Raw genomic sequence first — 18,935 nt, 5'->3', positions numbered from 1 at the left:
TGCAGTCCTGCAGAATGGCCTGCTGTCCTAGAAGTTAATTTATTTTTCATTCATCTTGACATAAAGGCCAAGATAGCAATGCTTCAGCATTTCAGGGTTTTAAGGCTGATTTGTGTTCACCAAACACATTAGCCTTGCATCTGTCTGGGGGTTTCAAAAGCTGCAAGGGGCCTTGTGGTGGATTTTACACCTAATAAAAGCAGCAGGTGTTTTTATTTTAGATATTTAAAATCACTCTGAGCCACAACTCAAGAAACCTCTGAACACCAGAGACTGAGGCCAGAGAAAGGATCAGAAGCTCTTATGCTCATACAAAAAGTAATTTATAGCAATGGCTGCATGTTGAACCCTATTGAAGGGTATCAACCACTTCAAAGAAGTGTGTTAATTTGATGCATGTAAAAATATCCAGCAACTAAAATATGAATGGTTAATATCTTAAAACTCCCCTGAAGGTTTTCATCTATTTCCCTCTATGACAATGAACAGGCACACTTCATACACTCCATTTTTCCAGCACTGCAGATGGATCCACACCCATTTTCTTTGGTTTGTGTGTTCAGCGGTTTCTCCTTCTCCTTCTGTTCTTCTCCCTCTCTCCAGCCCTCCCCTCTCACATACACACTCACACAAGACCAAGTCTAAGATACATCAGCATGGGTGGAAAGATAAGATTCTGACATATGTATTAAATACATATAAAATGACCACTGACATAAGCTTAATAAATGATATTTATTAATATAAGGCTGTAGGGCTTTAGTAGTGTAACAGCTTACTAATGCTGAGTAGGATAGATGTGTGTGGCTGGAGTTCCTTGCTCTGTTTTGATGGAGCTGTAAGGAGCTGAGAGAGAAAGCCAAATGCAAGTTTCCCTCCTGGACCTTACAGGGCTGAGTCACCCTCCCTGGAGTTGTTTAAAAGGTGTCCAGAATGGCACCTCGGCACTCAGGGCCAGGCTCAGTGGTGGAATTCCCAGGGCTGGGTTAAGAGTTGGACTCAATGATCCTAAAGGGGCTTTTCCACCCTTAAAAGATTCTATGCTGTGATGAAATGAAGATGTCATCAGTCATCAGTGAGCTTAGAATTACAAAGCTAAACCTTCTAAGCACCTATGAGACCCTGATTTCAGGAGTCATTTAATTGCTCTTCAAGAGTGATTAAGAAAAGGAGTTGAGACTTTCTTGTCCAAGTCTCCAGACCACCTCTCTGATGCACAGTTACTTCATTAATGTCCATCAATTTACAATATTGGCCTCCTGGATTATGACATGAAGGTCCATTAAAAATATTTTTCTCCAATGCTTTCAATTATCATACAAATAGGAAAAGATACAAAAATTCGTATTTTTAATTGGAAAAATGTAATTTATAATGTTTTAAAGAGTAATTTGCAAGCTATTTTTTTCAGTCTGTATTTAAGTTTAGTGAGTTCTGCTATATATCTGAGACATAACTGACAGCCTTCTGTCCTAATTTAAATAATCAATCAATCTGCCATTGCTAAGAGGGTGAGTAAATTTTTTTTTTTTTAAATCAAGATTTACTCATGCAAGCTGAGAGAAAGCATTAAAATGTGTCTGGATAGATACAGTTGAAACCACTGTGAGTAAATCTGTATCTGTAGAATGTTAATGGAATGTAAACAGCACAGAAATGTGCTCAGAAACCCTAGTGGATATTTGAAGAACTGTTTGTTTTTGTATTCACAATACCAAGTAGACCATAGAACAAAGCTGTTAAATTATCTCAGTGATTAAACTGTTAATCACTGAGTAGCTTTTCCCTTTATAATTCTCAAAGTTACTTTCAATGTCTTTTTAGAAAAAAGAAAACCAAGATGCAGCACAGTTCTCAAGGTGAGCCTTTGTAGAACAGTTTGAAAAGTTAAAAATGGAACCTGGATCTTCTCACTCCTCACTGTGAGTCTAGCAGCTTTCCAGCTCCTTCTAGAGAAGTGTGATGCAACTGAAGAGAAGGGAAGCAGGGAGTTTGACAAGCATTGCTTAGCACACGAGCAAGGTACTGACCACCAGACAGCTGGGATAGCTTTTGCAAATAAGCCAGTTAAAAATGAGTTAATTAAATAACTGAGTCCTGAGGTAGCTGTCATTTCTCCAAATGCACCTGCTTTCAGCAGGCACACGGCCAACACGTGAAGGACTGAGAGGATGAACAGATTTTGGAGAAGTGATACAGGCAGCTGAAAAGCCACGTCACCAACCAAAAAAACTCATGCTGAGCATCAGTTCTTAGGTTGTAAAACAGAAGGATTTCTTTTTTTTTTTTTCCAGAGTAGATTCTAGGAAGACTGAAATACCATGAATCACTGATATCACTGAATCATGAAGACTGAAATATCATGAATAGAGTGGTTTGGGTTGGAAGGGAACTTAAAAAATCATCTACTTCCAAACCATCTGCCCAGGGCAGGGACACTTTCCAAAAGACCAGGTTGCTCAGAGCTCCATCCAACCTGGCCTGGGACACTTCCAGGGATGAGTCACCCACAACTTCTCTGGACCTCACCACCCTCACAGCAAAGAAATGTTTCCTAATATCTGATCTAAACTTACCCTCTTTCAGTGTGAAGCCATTTCCCTTTGTCCTGTCACCACAGGCTCTTGTAAAAAGTCCCTCTCCCTCTTTCTTGTGGGCTCCCTTCAGGTACTGGAAGGCCACATTTAGGTCACCTTCTCTTTTCTGGGCTGAACAAACCAAATTTTCTCAGCTTTTCCTTATAGGAGAGATGCTCCATCTCCCTAATCATCCTGTTGGCCTTTCTCTGGTTCATGTTCTTCTTGTGCAACTGCAATCCAAATCAGTTACAATCAACAACTGTAATAAAAAAACTGAAATAGAGATTTTGATAAATGTAGCAATTCTGGAAGATCTAAGCAGAAAATACAAGGAATGGTATTTATGTACAATCTTTAATGATTCCTACAGTAAAGATTTGTAGTTGTCTTCCATGCCCCAAGTGATGCACCCCGTTTTCTTGTGGAATATGAATTGTAATGGTACATGCAATTGCTACCAAAGTTAATAGCCTCTTTCAAGTTGGAATTCTGCAGATTTCAATCTTGCTGAGCTTTCTTCTGAAGCAAACTCTGCAGCATTTCTTTTATAATCTTTTATTATCAAAAGACCATTTTACATATTACATAAGAACCTTAATCTGATAATTAATTGAATGGAGAATAGCAAAATAATTAACTGGATGAAAAGTAAGATCTAAACTAGTTTGAATATCCTGGAAATCAGTTCATGGTATTTAGGCTTGTATTTTTCAATTTGCAAGAGTTGAAAAAAAAAATTTCTTTTTTCATCCAGTATTCTGATAAAAGATATTTTTAATGTTTTAGACATACAATTATTGCCACTATTTGTCAAATCCAGACTCTTGGAGATATTTTGTGCTGCATCAAGTAGAATCTACATTCTCCATTAGAAAATGTATTCAACTGGATTTGCATTTTCTTTAATTAAGTTAATTTAGCTCGATCTGTATCTTACCTCTAAAATTATTTTCTCCAGAAAAAAATTAGAACAGCTAGTTTCTTAACATGAGGGACTGAAGAGTATCCTCTGCTTTAGCAAGGATAGCAATGAAATTTCTGATTAGGTCTTCCTTGACCAACCCATTGCCACATGAAAAGAGCAGGTGCCCCCATCCTAAACCTGAGAACAAGACCTGTCCTCCCGCATCCAGCCCCTGGATGACAGCAGGAGACAATGCAGCTCTTCATTCCTGGGGAGGAAAATTTTGCAGATTCCTGTTGTTGATCTGTGAGAAGGGCTTCACTACTTTTTTTTTTTTTTTTTTTTTTTTTTTTTTTTCTGTCCTACACTGTTTCTTGGCAAAGCACTTCGTTTTATTGAGGTTTCTAGACAGTCCATGCTAATTCTGGAGCCTTGGCTGTTTAAATAGAAGATATTGCCAGGATAAACTGGCAGAGGAATTCATGTGAGCCATTCAGCGCTGCTTCTACCTTGTGACCCAGAGGATGTGGAGCAAATACATTCCTTTACAGAACTCCTGCCTAGGTCCACATGCAGAAGGAATTGCTCTGTCTTACAGACAGCACAAGAACTTGTTAACTTTGATCCTGGTGTGCAGAGAATCCAGCTCTTCTTGCTGTGTCCCACAGTTTGGCAATGGAGATTGACTTGTCATGCCTTTATACACAAGTTCCTGTCCCTGAAGTGAGGGCAATTTCAAGTGCAGGAGGACCATGAGTTTGGAACATAGACGATATTAAAGTCTCCGTAATTTTCTACTCTGAAGAAAAGTCCCTCGCCACAAAGGTCCCCTTACTTTGAGTTGTGTTTTTGTAAGCAATTAACTCACCATTTTTGAGAACCAAACAACAAACCAGCAATGTGCTGTGTGCCTCAGAGTAAATACAGTATAGCAATTATGGTTAATTGCATATGAGATTCTCAGTGAGACTGGGGATGAAACAAGGGTGACAAGCAATTTACCAGGCTGCACTTTCAGTGCCAAAATCAATTTCAACATTCCAAATCCTGTAAACATTAATAGCAAACTATGTGTCATTGTGCATCTTTGACTGATGTCCAGCATGTACTGTCTGCTTGTGTCCAGCTGTGGGGAAGATGTAACAGCTCCCTTAAAAGCACATATATATAGAGGGAGAATAAAATATCTGCGTGTACATAAAAATACTTGCATGTACAGATATTGCTGCTACTGCTGCTGCCAGTGGCTCCAGAGTGTTTAGGCCAGCCTCTGGATGTCATTGATAGCATAAATACAGAGGAATAATTAATTAATTTCTAAGCAATGCAGAATGAGGCTGAGTATGAGGCTGAATTCATAGCACCGAGCTCATTATTCAGTCTGGCTCACTATTGGATGATAGTACCAGGGGATTACAAATCCCTCTGGGGGTTATTCTGCAGTGAAATACCACCAGTTGCACAGTATCCTACTTCAAAAACAGAATTTCAAATGTGCTAGCTTCACTCAAGCAATAAACAAGAAAGAGGAGATAAACAACCTCAGCAGAGAAATGATAATCATGGGGTATGGCACAATTTTTTTAAGATGAGTTCAATTATAATCAGCGATACACTTTTCACATGATGCACACACCAGGCTCTCCAGGTGGATGCACACAAACAAATGGGATGTAGAGAAGGGACCATGAGCCCTGAAAACTTCTTCCTGCAGACTCATGGCTGCTCTTCCTCGGGCCTGTTCCAAGGGGAGAACCACTGCTCTCCTCATCTCCCTCCCAGAATTACAAGGAGTGTAAAGGAGATGGTGCCAGCCCCTTGTTCCTAAAAACCAGAGCACCACTGCCGTGGGATACTTAGGAGAAGTGGAAACACTGAGTTTTCATGTCTTCTCTCCTCCTCCAAGATTTGCTCAGCTGGATTGCTCTCAAATCTGCGGTTTTCCTTGGCTTTGAAGAACTTAAAAAGTTCTGCTACTTCTAAGGGAAAAACAAACACAGTGGATGGTAAATTTATAGCCACAGTTTTTTCATCTTCTGCTCTCTAAAAATAGTAATGGGGGTTCTCATTTCTCCAGAGACAGCTACACCCCACTTTTCTTGCTAGCTGGAATACACTGATGGGATTTGCTAACTTTTCAGCCACTTCAGTGGAATGATTTTAGGATAATTTTTGAGAACTTGGCACTTTTTTCTTTGTCACCCAACACAGGTAGATAAGGCACTCACCAGTATCTATTTCTTATCCTGGTTCCACATGGCCCCTCAAAATAAATAAAGAAATGCGGTTGAAAGAAGAAAATAAAATCATTCATCTGATAATTTGATTGTATTAGGGAAAAAAAATACCTAAAACTGAATTACATGAACAGTATTTTAAATATTTTCTTTAGACTCAGGTGCTTGTACACATCTTTTTCTCAGGAAGCTCTTGTGATTCTATGTCCTTAAAATCAAAACAATTCCCACCATTGGGCTGACTCAGATGACAGTAGGAAAAAATGAATAATTTTTTGAATGTGATTAAATGTGAATGTTAAGAAAACAGAAACTTTTTACTTGTAAGCATGATATTACATTCATTAAGAAAAAAACTGACAGAAAAGAAGAAGGGAAAAGGACCAAGCACTTCCAAAAACTGCATGTTCCAAACCTCCAGACTTGAGGAAGTGCTGTTAGTGGGTTGTTGAGTAGATGTAATTTCTGTAATTTCCCTAGAGGATGTTCATGTAAGAGGTGGGTAATTAATTCTTAAAGTTTCCTAAACATGAGTACAACATACATTGAGGCATACTGAAATGAATAAATAAATAGATATCCTTAAGAATAAGTAAATAGAGCCAGTAAAAAGACACTCCTTAATCCCAAATGTGAATGGGACACAAACTGGAAATGGGGCATATGTCCCTCTCCAAGAAAAATATGTTTTATTCTGCATTTCTGCTACAATCATGTGAACAGGATTACCATGACCACATTCCTTTCAGTTTCAGTCTCAAATGGTGTCACACCAATATGTGCTATTTGCAATCCAAGCTAGGCCATGAAAGCAAACACTCAAAACTCTGAAATTATGCTGAAAATGGGGCAGTAAACAGCAAAATGCTGGGATATGCAAAAGATTACCTAAAGATACCCCGTTAAAGCTGTTGCTGTGTTAGATACGGGCTGAAGTGAGTGGCATGATTTGAGTCTGAGAATGTAAATCCAAGCTTACAAAAAGGTATCATGAATAAATTCCATAGCTAAACATATGAAACCCAGCATAGAAATAGAACTTTTGAAATACTCCTCATGCTTTTATTTAGTCCTATTTGAATGTGTATTCCACAAAATCACTGCCTCTCAATTATGGCCTCCTTCCTGATAACAGAGGCACATTTCTATTTGCTAACCCACACAGGAGGAAAATGTATTCTGTTTATTATTTATAAGAGTAAAGTGCTGAGAGGCTCCAGCAAAGCCCAGGCTCTTATTTGGTGTTTGCTATGAAAATAGAGTGAGCCATATTCAGGCTGGCTACTTTCCACCTAAATCCTTGGGCCCACAGTTTTCTCTTGGCTGCTTTTTAGGCCTTTCACACTTGAGACATGCCCTGCTTTCTCTGCTGATTACAGACATGGCATTAGATGGAATTTTTACTGCATAACACTACTGAAAAAGCAGCTGAAAGGGTAGGGAAAACCAGCACTGACAGATTTCTACAAGATCACATCTGAAGTGCACAATTCAAAAAAACAGCCTTGTTTTTAACCTAACTAGTAATCTATGGCAGCCAACTAAAGCATGACTCCTGTCTCTAAAAAACATCCCTGAGTCAAACACATTTGTATTAACAGATTGTTGGGTAATATTTGATTGGCAGGATTTACAGCCAGGCACCTCCTGTTCCGTTTTGTGTGTGCACAGTCCTCCTCAGTCCTTCCATTACCTTGAACCAAGTGCGTCAGCATCGTTCCTTCCATTCAACTGCTGAGTCAGGAAATACTCTGTCAAAGCTTGCTTTTTCCCCTTATTTTTTTCCAGAGGCTAACAGGTAAAAGAAAAAGCAACATTTGGGTTTTTGAAAAGAGCAGTATTAATATGTATCTCAGGATGATCTCGGGATTTAGGATCTATTGGCTGTCATTTACTGGGAACAGTACTTCTTGAACGCTGCAGAAGGGGAACTTCCCTGCTCATCAAGGCTGGTTATGCAACACTTCTGTATCTAATGTTTTTTCTATTCCTGTCCTAATAAAACTATTTTTATTTATTAGCAACATCTGCAAATTTAACAACCCCAGCACGTGCTATACTACGTACAAGGAATCCAAGATCTTATGTGAATACCCACTGTGAGGTGATGTTTCTTTTAATGTCAATGACTCCATGATTGCAACTATTAGTTGCCAACTATGTTTCAAACCACCAGGACTGCCACAAAAGAGAAAGGATTGCTCTTCTTTTACAGCTTGGGAAGTTTTATACTGCTGGAGTCCAAGGACTTGCATATTTCTCAGATGCAGCTGGCTGTTCTTGCTGTCATGCAATCCACTACACTCCTTTACTGATTGCTTTATCACAACCAGTTTGCCCACATATCTTTGAGATACCATTTTAAGACACTAATTTTTCAGCTTTCTGATATGATTTTCTTGGTGAGAAAATAAAAAGGGGTTTTCACCAGCCTTGATGCAGCAGTGAAGACTTGAGAAAGGAAAAGAGAAGAGGATGGAGGGACTGCACAGTTTCTTTGTCTCTCCATCTCCTGAACAGCATATGCCATAGCAGATACTATCAATAGGGCTGAGGAGAAGAAGCAGACAATGGAGAAAGAAAAGCAAAGGGAAGAGAGCCGTTAAATTTACCCTTGGCAAAAACAGCTCACAGAGGTAGTAAGACCATCCTGAGAAGAAATCCAGTGTGGGAGAAAATTTGGGATGCTGCTCAAGAGACCAGGACCTGGTGAAATAAAAGGCAGTCCTGATTTGGGGTTTTGAATTCCCTAATTCCCCTCCTCCCTGGCTCTCATGATTTTGAATGAAACATTAATACTGCTTCAGATGCTTCTTCCCTCCAAGGCCAATCAGCTGCTCGGCAGGGCGTGAAGCGGTTGCTCATTTGAACAGCTAACGAGGGAGTGGAAGGACAGAGCTGATTCTGAGGCTTTTCCAGCACTGCTGAAGCTCACATTTGTCTTGACACACAGGGAATGACCTGAAGAGCCTCTCTTCACTTTGGAAGAAGAGGAGTGGCATGTTAATTCTGCGTAAACAACCCCGAGTTGTCAGAAGGGATAATTTTTCACAATACGGCCGTAAACATCCAGTTTTGAAGCTGGAGTAGACACCTCGTCCTGCTTAGTACCATGGCAACAACTACCACTGTAAATCTTCCACACAGAGAGGGGTGCAGAAAAAAGGGAGGTAAAACCGCCAAATGACCAAAAAATGTTACATCCCAAGCCTTCCATTTTAACAAAATTACTGTTTCATCTCTCAGTGCGCCGAGCCTTTAGGATAAGAAGTGAAACCTGAGACTGAATTTTGGATGTTCCTGAGGGTGAAAAAATGCTTCCCCCTAATCTGGGAAGGAAAAAAAAAGTTGAAGTAGCTGAAGATGCTGCTGGTCCTGTTGCTATTAAGGTCTGTTCTGGTTTACAGCTCCCAAGAAAAGGATAAAAAAAAAGGAAGAAAAATCCATCAAAGGAAGAAAGAGCAGTTTTTATTCACAGTGCTGGGTCTGACTTGTAACACTACAGAAGGACCTATAGAGTAATCACCATCCAATCGTTCTGGCAAACCTATACCTGTGCACTGCTATTTTGGGAACTGCTTTCAGCTATTTTATCATCACTGGCTCCTAGCAGCAGCAGGAAAGAAATCATCTTGACTAGTCAATTTGCTCTTTATAACACAATGACAACAGAACAAGAGACAGGTACAGAACGAATAAGGTAGGCAGGAACAAGACATTAACTTGAGAATGAGAGCAGATATAAAAATGTTACACCTTCTGCAGCTAAGAGAAGCTGGCAGGAATGGTGGTGCTGCTGCACAGGGAAGAGTCAAGGTGACAGCTTTTCCAGAATACAGGAAGCCACAATGGCCAAGCCTTCTCTTTCCTTATTAGCCACAGACCAAATGTCAGCATCAAATCCTGATTTCTCAGGCTGGCTTAAAAAGCTACTGAACCCACAAAAAACCCACCACTCAGCAAACAAACCTGTGAAAGTACACCAAGACAGACAAAGAATTTGGACAGGGAAACACCCCTGAACTTGGAACAAAGAAAACAAATGGAAAAAACTGGGCCAGCCACTAACCTTCTGTTTACCTGCTAAGCCTAATTTCTCACTTCTGCTTTTTTTTTTTAACTCATTAGTCATCTTTAATGTTTGTAGCCTAATTTCTCCCCTCTGCTTTTTTTTTTTTTTAACACATTAGTCATCTTTAATGTTTGCCAACTTAAAATGAAAACAAAAAGGAAGAAAAGTTTACATTAGACTTTTGTTATCATGGATGCCTTGTGGCATCTGGAGAAATAGTACCCTTTCTTGGTGGCATGATCTACTGCAGGAGAGAGCACAATCACAGAAGAAAACAAAATTTGAGCAACTGGTTTAGATTTGTGTCTTGTATTACCCCGAGTAAATTGGTATAGCTTAAAAAAAATAGAATTGTACTGTTAAGAGAATTTTCTCTTTAGGGCTTTACATATTTTTGAAGCAATACCAGCTCTGTTTTCTCTTATATTTAGCTGCTAATGGACCTAAAATCTCTTTAGAGCAGGTAATGCCACTGCTACACGTATCCTACATCAGCCCTACTAGAGGGAAGAGGAGAGCACTCAGTGAGAACAACCCAATACCTGCTGCATTTCCCTGCAGCCAGGCTCAGGAAACTCTTTTCCTTACTGCTGTGCAGAGAGAACTTAGCATAATGAACACTTGAGATCAGCCTATTCAGGGTAGGCTTCCCAAAAAGAGAGGGAATAACTCAGCATTAATCTTATCCATTTCACTTCTCTAGGGGGAAAAAAATAAACTCCTCTTTCAAATGGGTAAAACATCTGCTACAAATGGAAGCAGAAGATCATAAGACTGTTGGTCTCATTGATCATTTTCTAATTTGCATTGTACATTCCTTACTGTAATAGTCGGACAATTTGTACAGAATTACAAGTTGCAATTATTTATAAAATTGGATAGATGTGAGAAACAGCTTTTGGAATGTCCTAATCTGTACTCATGAAACCATGAACTCCATAGCCATGAACCTCCTGCAAAAAACAAAAGAAGCAGAAAGTTTTAAAAGGGAGCTCTAAAGGAATTTTATACAGCTGCAGGCAGATGCCCAGTGAGAGACAAGAAAGGTGTAAGACAGGTCAAACTTTATGTACTGACTGATTACAAAGCTACTGAGACTCTCACTGCATTCTGAAATTTCACTAAATGTGAGAAGCAGACAAACTATATTGCTGAAGTCAAACAACAGAGATGAATAAAAGAGATTAAAAATAGGGCAGTAAATAAAATGAGAAACGGAGTGGGAACACCCCAAGGGGCAAACACATGGAACACTGGTGTATACACACATGTAATTTAGAAAAGGGATGGAGAAACCAGGCACAAAGTAACCTGGATGGGAATGATGAAGACAGAAATTTTCAAAGATAAATATTAACTGGTTTATATACACACAGGAGAGGTCCATCATAGCTGGAAAGGAAATATTTAGGGAGTTTCACAGTCTGTAAGATAGAATTAGGGTATTCCAAACAAACTCCCTGATGGACATGTAACGAACTGAAGAAACTTATATCCAAGGGAAGTCAGCAAGGCTTGCTTTTTGCGTGCATGAAACTCAATAGGAACAAAAGGAAAGTGAGAAAGTATCCTGGCAGGAATTATCCTATTTCAAATCCTCATTATTCTTACTTTAAAAAGAAATTTGGAAGGTTTTTGAAAAAGCCCTTTGAAAGTTTTAACTCCAAAATCATTAGTGCCTCACTTTTTTGTTAGCATGGTGGATTTACAGCAATAATCTGGAAGCTTTTTCTGATAGATTATAGACTCTTCCAACATTTAGCTTTGGTAGACACACACCAACTGTAAATTGGCTTAAAACATACAGACACACACATGCCAGTTTCGACTGCATCTCCTGCATTTCTGAATTCCAGCTAACCTTGGGAGGTGCACAGGATCAAATCCTGCAGTGTACATGTCAGCCAAAGGAAGCCAAACTGATCTCACTTGGCTAGTGAATGCCTAAATCCAAAAAAAAAGAGAGGCAGCTGAACATCTTGAACAGAGTGTGGACTAAAGGAAGCCAAACGAGAAATTCTTGCCTGATGAATGCCTAAATCCAAAAAAAAGAGAGGCAGCTGAACATCTTGAGCAGCTTAAGCCACACAATACCCAGTGTGACTACAATAGCAAATGTAAGAAATGTGCAAACCACCACCTGTTATGCACAACACTTTATTTCTGTACTCTCCAAATAAATGGATCAAGTACTCTCTACTTAACAATACTACAAAAGCACGCAAAAAAGATTGATCTTGTAAAATGATGAACTTTAGGAATTGCAGTTGCAACTGACAGCATCTGTAATTAATTATTCTAAATTTTTATCCTTTGGACTAAAATTTTGTTAGCAATATGAAAGAGACATAAAGCTTTAGGTCAAAATAATCTCTCTTTATCTCTTTGGTCTAAATAAAGCCACAGAAGAGCTTAAATGAATGACAAAATATAGCAAAAAATGTACAGTGCAATGTTCTTAAGTACAGCTTTGCACTACATCAACAATGATCATTATTTTCAGTGGGGGAAGAGCTAAACCCTAGAAATGTGGTTTTAAACAAAAATACATAAATTGCAGCTTGTGCTCAGCCTCTACATATTTCACATCAAAGCTGGTAGAGAGCTGTACAGCCTCGAGACTGAGTTTAAGCAGATCTGCTGTTATGACAGCAATAATTTTGGACTTACATTTCTAGGTCTCTGAATTGTCAGTGTAATTAGACTCACACAAATTAGTTTGGAAAGGAATTTTCCAGAAAGCTATCTGGGGCAACATGTGGCTGATCATTTGTACTTGGGTCACTAAATGTGTGGATCACAAATACCTAACAATTCAGTATTCTACCATAACAAAATAATAAAAATGTCATTATTGTAACACAAGTTCATGAGTTTTTTAGGAATCAATAACCCATAAATCTGTTACAGTAGGATCTCTTCTTAAGCAATCAGAGCTTTTGGTGACAAATGTAAACTGTGGCCTGCACAAAGATTATGGGTAACTCTAAGGAAAGCATAATTAGAAAATCATTTCCCCTCTCCCCCCATCTAGGAGGAACATGCAAACCCCATTGAAACAGGAGGTGTGACAAATGCAGTGATCACGATTTAGTGGCAAAACCAGTTTGTATGTACAAGGGCTAAATTAACCTATTGCTCTTCATCAGCAAAACTGGCACTTAGCACAGGAATTCAGGTGCAAGACAGACTGTATGCTATCTAGGCATCCTAATTTTCCAAGGTCATTACTCTTCAGGCTGTTTTCAGTGATAGATATCTTTGTTACTCACAGTTGAAAATAAGCTGTTTTCCTTCATGTTCCCTGCACACTTGGAAGAGACTTGGATAAACTGTGTGGCTGCAGAGATAACTGATTCCTGATTCGGTTAGCATGTTATTCTAACTTGTATTATTACTTCACAAATGGGCTTGAAATGACTTCAGGAAATAAGTATTATTTTTATACACATGTAATATATGAGTAAACACATTTTTATATATGTGTCATACATGAGTAAACATATTTTTATATATGTGTCATATTTGAGTAAACACATTTTTTTCTGTTAAATACAAAGAGGTGTATTTGGCATCAGTCTATTTAACACAGTCTTACACATTGTTGTAGTTTCTGGGTATAAGGCAGACCGTGAACAACAAACATTTGGTGAAATCCCCATATAAGCAAGGACTAAAACCAGAATGGAAATGGAAGCCCCTACTTTCCACAACTGTATTGAATCTGGATGCAGAGGCCAAGAAGGGCTGGAAGCCACCTTCCTCTTGCCTTTTCCTCACAGACTTGAAACATTTCTGCTCCCCACAGTGTGCAGGAGAAGCCATGGGACAGCAGTGGAGCGAGGTTTGGTCACAGGGACTACAGAAAACCTCCTCATGTTTGGCTTCTCCAATTAAAGTGCAGCTGCTCTGCATGTCTGGAAAATAGAAAGTGATCTCAGTAGAGCAGGGCTCTTTCATATCTGAAGAGTATTTAACATGACTGTGTTCCAGCCTGATCAAAGCTCGGTTTTATCATGAGGAAAATATTTGTAGTCGTCCTTTTCTCTGGTTCTGAAGAGTAAGTCATAACTTAAACACCTACAATTCTTTAGGTTAGCTGCAAAAGAACAAAAATGCATTCCAGGAAAATGTAACATGCTGTTATAATAAATTCAGACCTTTACTTTTATTTAAATTGATTTACCTTAATTATAGTTTCAAGTCATTATTAAGCACACAGGTAGTCCCTTTACTTTGAACATGATTTGCTCTTTTCTACAATTTGTTTCAAAATTTAGCTATCTGTTTAAAACAGATTTCCAAGGAGAAAAACAATATTAAACTCCTCCAGTATGACAGGAAAGTCTCTGAGAGCCTCTGTGTTTAGAAGGAATTAAACTACCATAGCATTTTAGAATTCAAGCAACAGGAAGTAATTGTTTTTACCTTCTTCAAACTTGTTCCTGACTTTTCAAAAGAGAAACTGAATACCTATTTTTAGTCTTAAATACATAACATCGCTGTCGTTTTTTCAAGTCTTGAAAGAGCACTTTGGTTCTCAAAACCCAAAGGAACTTGGGCCTCACACATGTTCATTCATTTGACCTCAAGAGAGGAAATATGATTTACACTTGTCCTCTGTCCTACAAAGTCTTGCACTAGCAGGACACATTGAATACTATCAGGAAAAGGAAATTTAAAAATATGGAGAGCATCAGCTCACACTGAGGAAAATAAAATTAAAAAACATACTGGAAGTTATTTCACCCACTCAAGTGTTTTTCATGTCTTTAAAACTTGCAAATGCTTTTTGAATTTATCTAGATAAATCTAGATATACTTAGCATCTTGACGAAACTCTGCAGCTTGATATGCTCCTGGAAAATTTGGGGGTTGAGATGGAAATAAATCAGGAAGTAATTTAAGGTATAAAAATTTTAAAATACCTTTTTAAGGAAACAAAGTACTTTCTGAAGACAGGTTTTGTTTTTAAACTCAGTTCTGAATTAAAGGGAAACTTTCTGAGGTATGATTTAATTGCAAGTGTTATCTTTCTAGGGAATGAGCAGTCTAGGGGAACTGGAAAACCTGGGCTCTCACGTTCCACCAGAGGGCTGGGAGGCCATGGTTATGCCTCTTTGGCTTTCTGATTTTTTGTGCTTTTCTCTGTCCTGGAGCTGAAAGTAGACATTAAAAAGTGAAGTACTGATTCATAAAATGCTTAAATTCTACTGCAAGACCATAATTGCAGTTTCTCATACATTTTGTCTTCAATATCCATCCCATTTCTACTCCTAGATTTTTTAATTTCTTGACTGTCAACTATCTTTACCTCCATCAAGTACTAAAATCTGGCTTTCTGTCACTGTGAAATATTGATCTCATACTTATGACCTGTAAAACATTTCTGCCATCGCTATGCCCACAATATTCATCATTTATTCCGTTTTAGCACCTATTAGTCAATTTTAAAGAACACAATTAAGAATATTATAAGACCTTGATGGCTCATCCTCAAGATGTGCAACCCAAAGCAACAGAAAACTTTATTTTTTATTTATATTTATATAATTTTTCCACTACAAAATTAATGAAAAATTCCATATGATTAGTGGCCTGGCCTTTTGTTAGAACCCTTATTTCACAAACATCTCTTTTGTACTAATTCTTCTTTTAATGGTCAGCCTTTCATGATTTTGTTGTTGTTGTTTTGGTTTACTGTATTTTTCTTGTTTACACATTGAAGGACTTGCTGCTCTACAATATTTGCTTTATCATGTATCATGGGGTGATATTCCATGATCTTGAGTGGCTGTCTTCAAATGCCCACATGACAAACATTGTTTTTATTCAAATATCTCTGAGAGGTCCATCTGACTCTCCTTTATGAATGTATTACAAACCAGATGTGTTCAGACTCTGCAATTTACCCTCATAAAGCCCTTCAATGATACAGAAATATTATTGACATTTTACGATGGAACAGAAAACGAGTCAGCTTATTAAGGTATCGAAATGCCTAAGGATGCCTTTTGGGGATTTTCAAGGTTGCTCTGACATATAACTCTTATTGAACTAATTGAAGATTTTTCACTAAATGCCTAATTTGCATTTTTAGTTTTCTGAAAAGCTTTAAAATCTGACTCAGTCGTGTCACCCTTGAAATCCAGTGGACCAGCATGTTAAACCCAGCCCTCATCAGCCCTTAAACTCGTGCTCGAAGCACGTGCAGCACTCCCCACAACAGGGGAAAACAGCTGAAATATACTGAAAAACCGAAAAATAAAGATGTGGCACACACCACAAGCATCCAGTCCCCTCCTGGCCTGAGTCACACAGCCAAGTGCATCAGATGTCAGGCAGGAGAGGAGTGGATCTCCAGGGATCTGGCTGCTCCGTGCTGGGGCTGAGGGGCGCCGGGAGGCTGAGCTTGGACACAGACGCTGGCACCAGGCTCAGCAGCCCCTCAGCTCCCTCCCTCCCTCCCCCAGTTAGGGCTGGGTTTTTCCAACAATTCCTGACAGGGGACAGAGCCAACATCCATGAGTGGCTTCAGCCAAAGGTGCTGCATACCCACCATGGATTTGGGCCAGTGTCCACTTCATTTCAGAAACACTTTTCAAAGCATGTCCCTATGGTTGTGTTCGAGGGTCCCAGGACGAGGGAAGAGATGAGAATCTTGATTCCATGTTTCAGAAGGCTTATTTATTATATTATGATATTATATTATATTATATTAAAATGCTACACTAAAAGTACACTAAAAAGGACAGAGAGAAAAGATCCAACAGAAATCTGGAAAGGAAAAAGAATGATAACAAAATCCTGTGACTGCTCACAGCTTCGACACAGGTGGCTGTGATTGATCATCGAGTGAAAACAACTCACATGGACCAATGAAAGATAAACAATGTTGGTAAACAATGTCCAGACCACATTCCACAGCCATCAGATAGTTATTGTTTGCATTTCTTTTCTGAGGCTTCTCAGCTAGAATAGGAGAAAAATCCTAGCAAAGGATTTTCATAAAAATACAAAGGTGACATGTCCCCATGCACTAATTCCCGTACAATGCCTACTCACGCACCTCATCAGATACTTAATCATGCACTTTCCTCCACTCTGATGCTGTAGATCTTTTTAGATTGCTGGTTTGGGTGGCCTAAGAGCCAGTTGTTCAGTTTGACTCAAGCACATCACCTTCACACTGCGGGGGCAGGAAGCCGGAGCAAGGACAGCTTCATCTTCTGCCCAGCTCCGGTAAGGAGACGCTGTCCTTCAGCACCACCTTCCTCCACATCCCTATTCAGGCCTCTAGCGGCTGGAAAGGGAACGGATCAGCTGGCAGGGCTTTTTAAGGCTATTTTGCCCTTGTTAAGTCAATGAAACTCACTACACACAGCAAGCTGGGTTTGGTCAGTGTTGTTTACTGTCCTTTCACTGTGACTATTGCTTCATTTTGGAAGTCGTGTGCACTGCCTTCTTACAGCCCACAGCACCACAACTAGGGACCAGCTAAACAAGCCACGTGGACAGCCATACTGGGGTAAGAAACACATTTTAATCAAAGAAATGTGAGATAATTAGGTAAATGAACAAATTCCTGACACGACCACCTCACAGAACTATTTACCAAGTCAGGGTTTATGGGTAACATGTTGCCTGCTAGACCCTCTGGGACTGGCTGCAGCTGCAAAAAATAAAAACGTTCAGACTGAGGCCAATGGGAAGATGCTGCCTGCAGCATAATTGCTCAGGGCTGTTGCACATTGGCTGGCAAAGGTTAGGGACTGCTGCTCTGAGTAATCGAGCAGGTTCCCAACAACACCGGAAGGCTGTTGTGTAACATGAGTTCAAGAAAAACAGGTAGAAATAAACACACTTTTTTTTTTTTTTTTCCATCTTTAGGTAGAGGTGATAAATTTTTACTGAGCACACCATGTTTTAAAATCACTCCCAAACAGATGCCAGGTATTCCTTTTGCCTGGGGCTGATTAAAAAAAAAAAAAAAAAGCAGGTAGCTTCTGAAAGAAATCTGAAAAGCTGTTATCCAAGTGGCGGAGGTTAAAGTCTCCACATGCATTTCAAGTAGTTTTGTATCCAAAGCAAGCACTGATTTAAGCAGACGACTTTGGAATCATGACCTGATATACGAATACATGACTGATCCTATAGTAAATGAAAATTACAGAAAATCACAGGTGTCTGTCCTAAAATTACTGCTTATATGAACAAAGTAATTAAATCTCCCTATATGAACCAAACAATTAAATTTGCCTACTTTTAAAGAAACCCTATCAAACATAGCATGAATCACTCCAATTTGAATATTTTAAGTAGTGAAAAGCCAGAATGGCTGCAAATAGCTTTGGATGCAAGCAAACTGAATGATGGAAAATTCCTTATTCATTTATTGTGACAGCACATCTTTTTCCTCCCTTGAGTATTTTATTTAGTTTTACTTGTTTTCTCCAGGCCTCCAGCATATCCAAGGATTTGTCAGGAAGTTGCACTCTGAGTGTTACTTCAGGCTACTAAATTACAGAAAAGAGTGTCATTAGACTGCCCTGTGCTAAATGGACTGATTTATTTCAGAGAATAACGAAGCAATGAATACTGTGCTGTGATGACTTGCTGATCTAACAGCAAGGCTTCCCAGTACTGCAAACGTTTATCAACTTCTGTCTTAACTCACTAAATTTCTCCCCATACTGAGCAACCTCAACTTGATGATGTAAAAATAAATATAATAAGCTCCTACTCTAAACTGCAATTTGCCCTTCCCTTGCATCCAGAGACAAATCCTCAATCTTTTCTGGTTTCGTGCAGCTAGAGCTCAGCTTCCTTACGAGAAAGCTTCCTTAAGTTAAAGTTTTTAAGTAAGAGTGTTATGCCACGATGTGCAAGCCATAACCCTGACAAACACCCAGATCCCAACCCAGTGTCCATCCTGTCAGACCTACACCCCCACATCTGCTACAGACACGCCGGGAACACTCCTGTTAGCTTGTGGCACACGGAACCGGCCACTTGCCTTACACCGCCCTCCACTTAAACCGAGCAGCGAAGCGCCTGGCCGCTTCGCCCCGAGCGCCGGGCAGCCGGGGGAGCGGCGGGGCAGCCCCGGGCCGCCGGCCCTGCAGCACTGGCGCCGGCCAGGG

General features: G+C 39.4%; 1 protein-coding gene across 1 annotated transcript in view; it reads right to left on the bottom strand.

Annotated features, from left to right (window-relative positions):
- Window positions 1-18,935, bottom strand: part of SYT9 (synaptotagmin 9) — a 63,128-nt gene that overhangs the window by 41,703 nt on the left and 2,490 nt on the right. The window lies entirely within an intron of this gene.

This window comes from Pyrgilauda ruficollis, unplaced genomic scaffold, assembly GCF_017590135.1.
Source record: "Pyrgilauda ruficollis isolate IOZ18807 unplaced genomic scaffold, ASM1759013v1 scaffold119, whole genome shotgun sequence".
In the NCBI taxonomy this organism is placed as follows: Eukaryota; Metazoa; Chordata; class Aves; order Passeriformes; family Passeridae; genus Pyrgilauda; species Pyrgilauda ruficollis.
The sequence above is the reverse complement of the archived record's forward strand: the minus strand, read 5'-3'. Positions and strand labels throughout refer to the sequence as shown.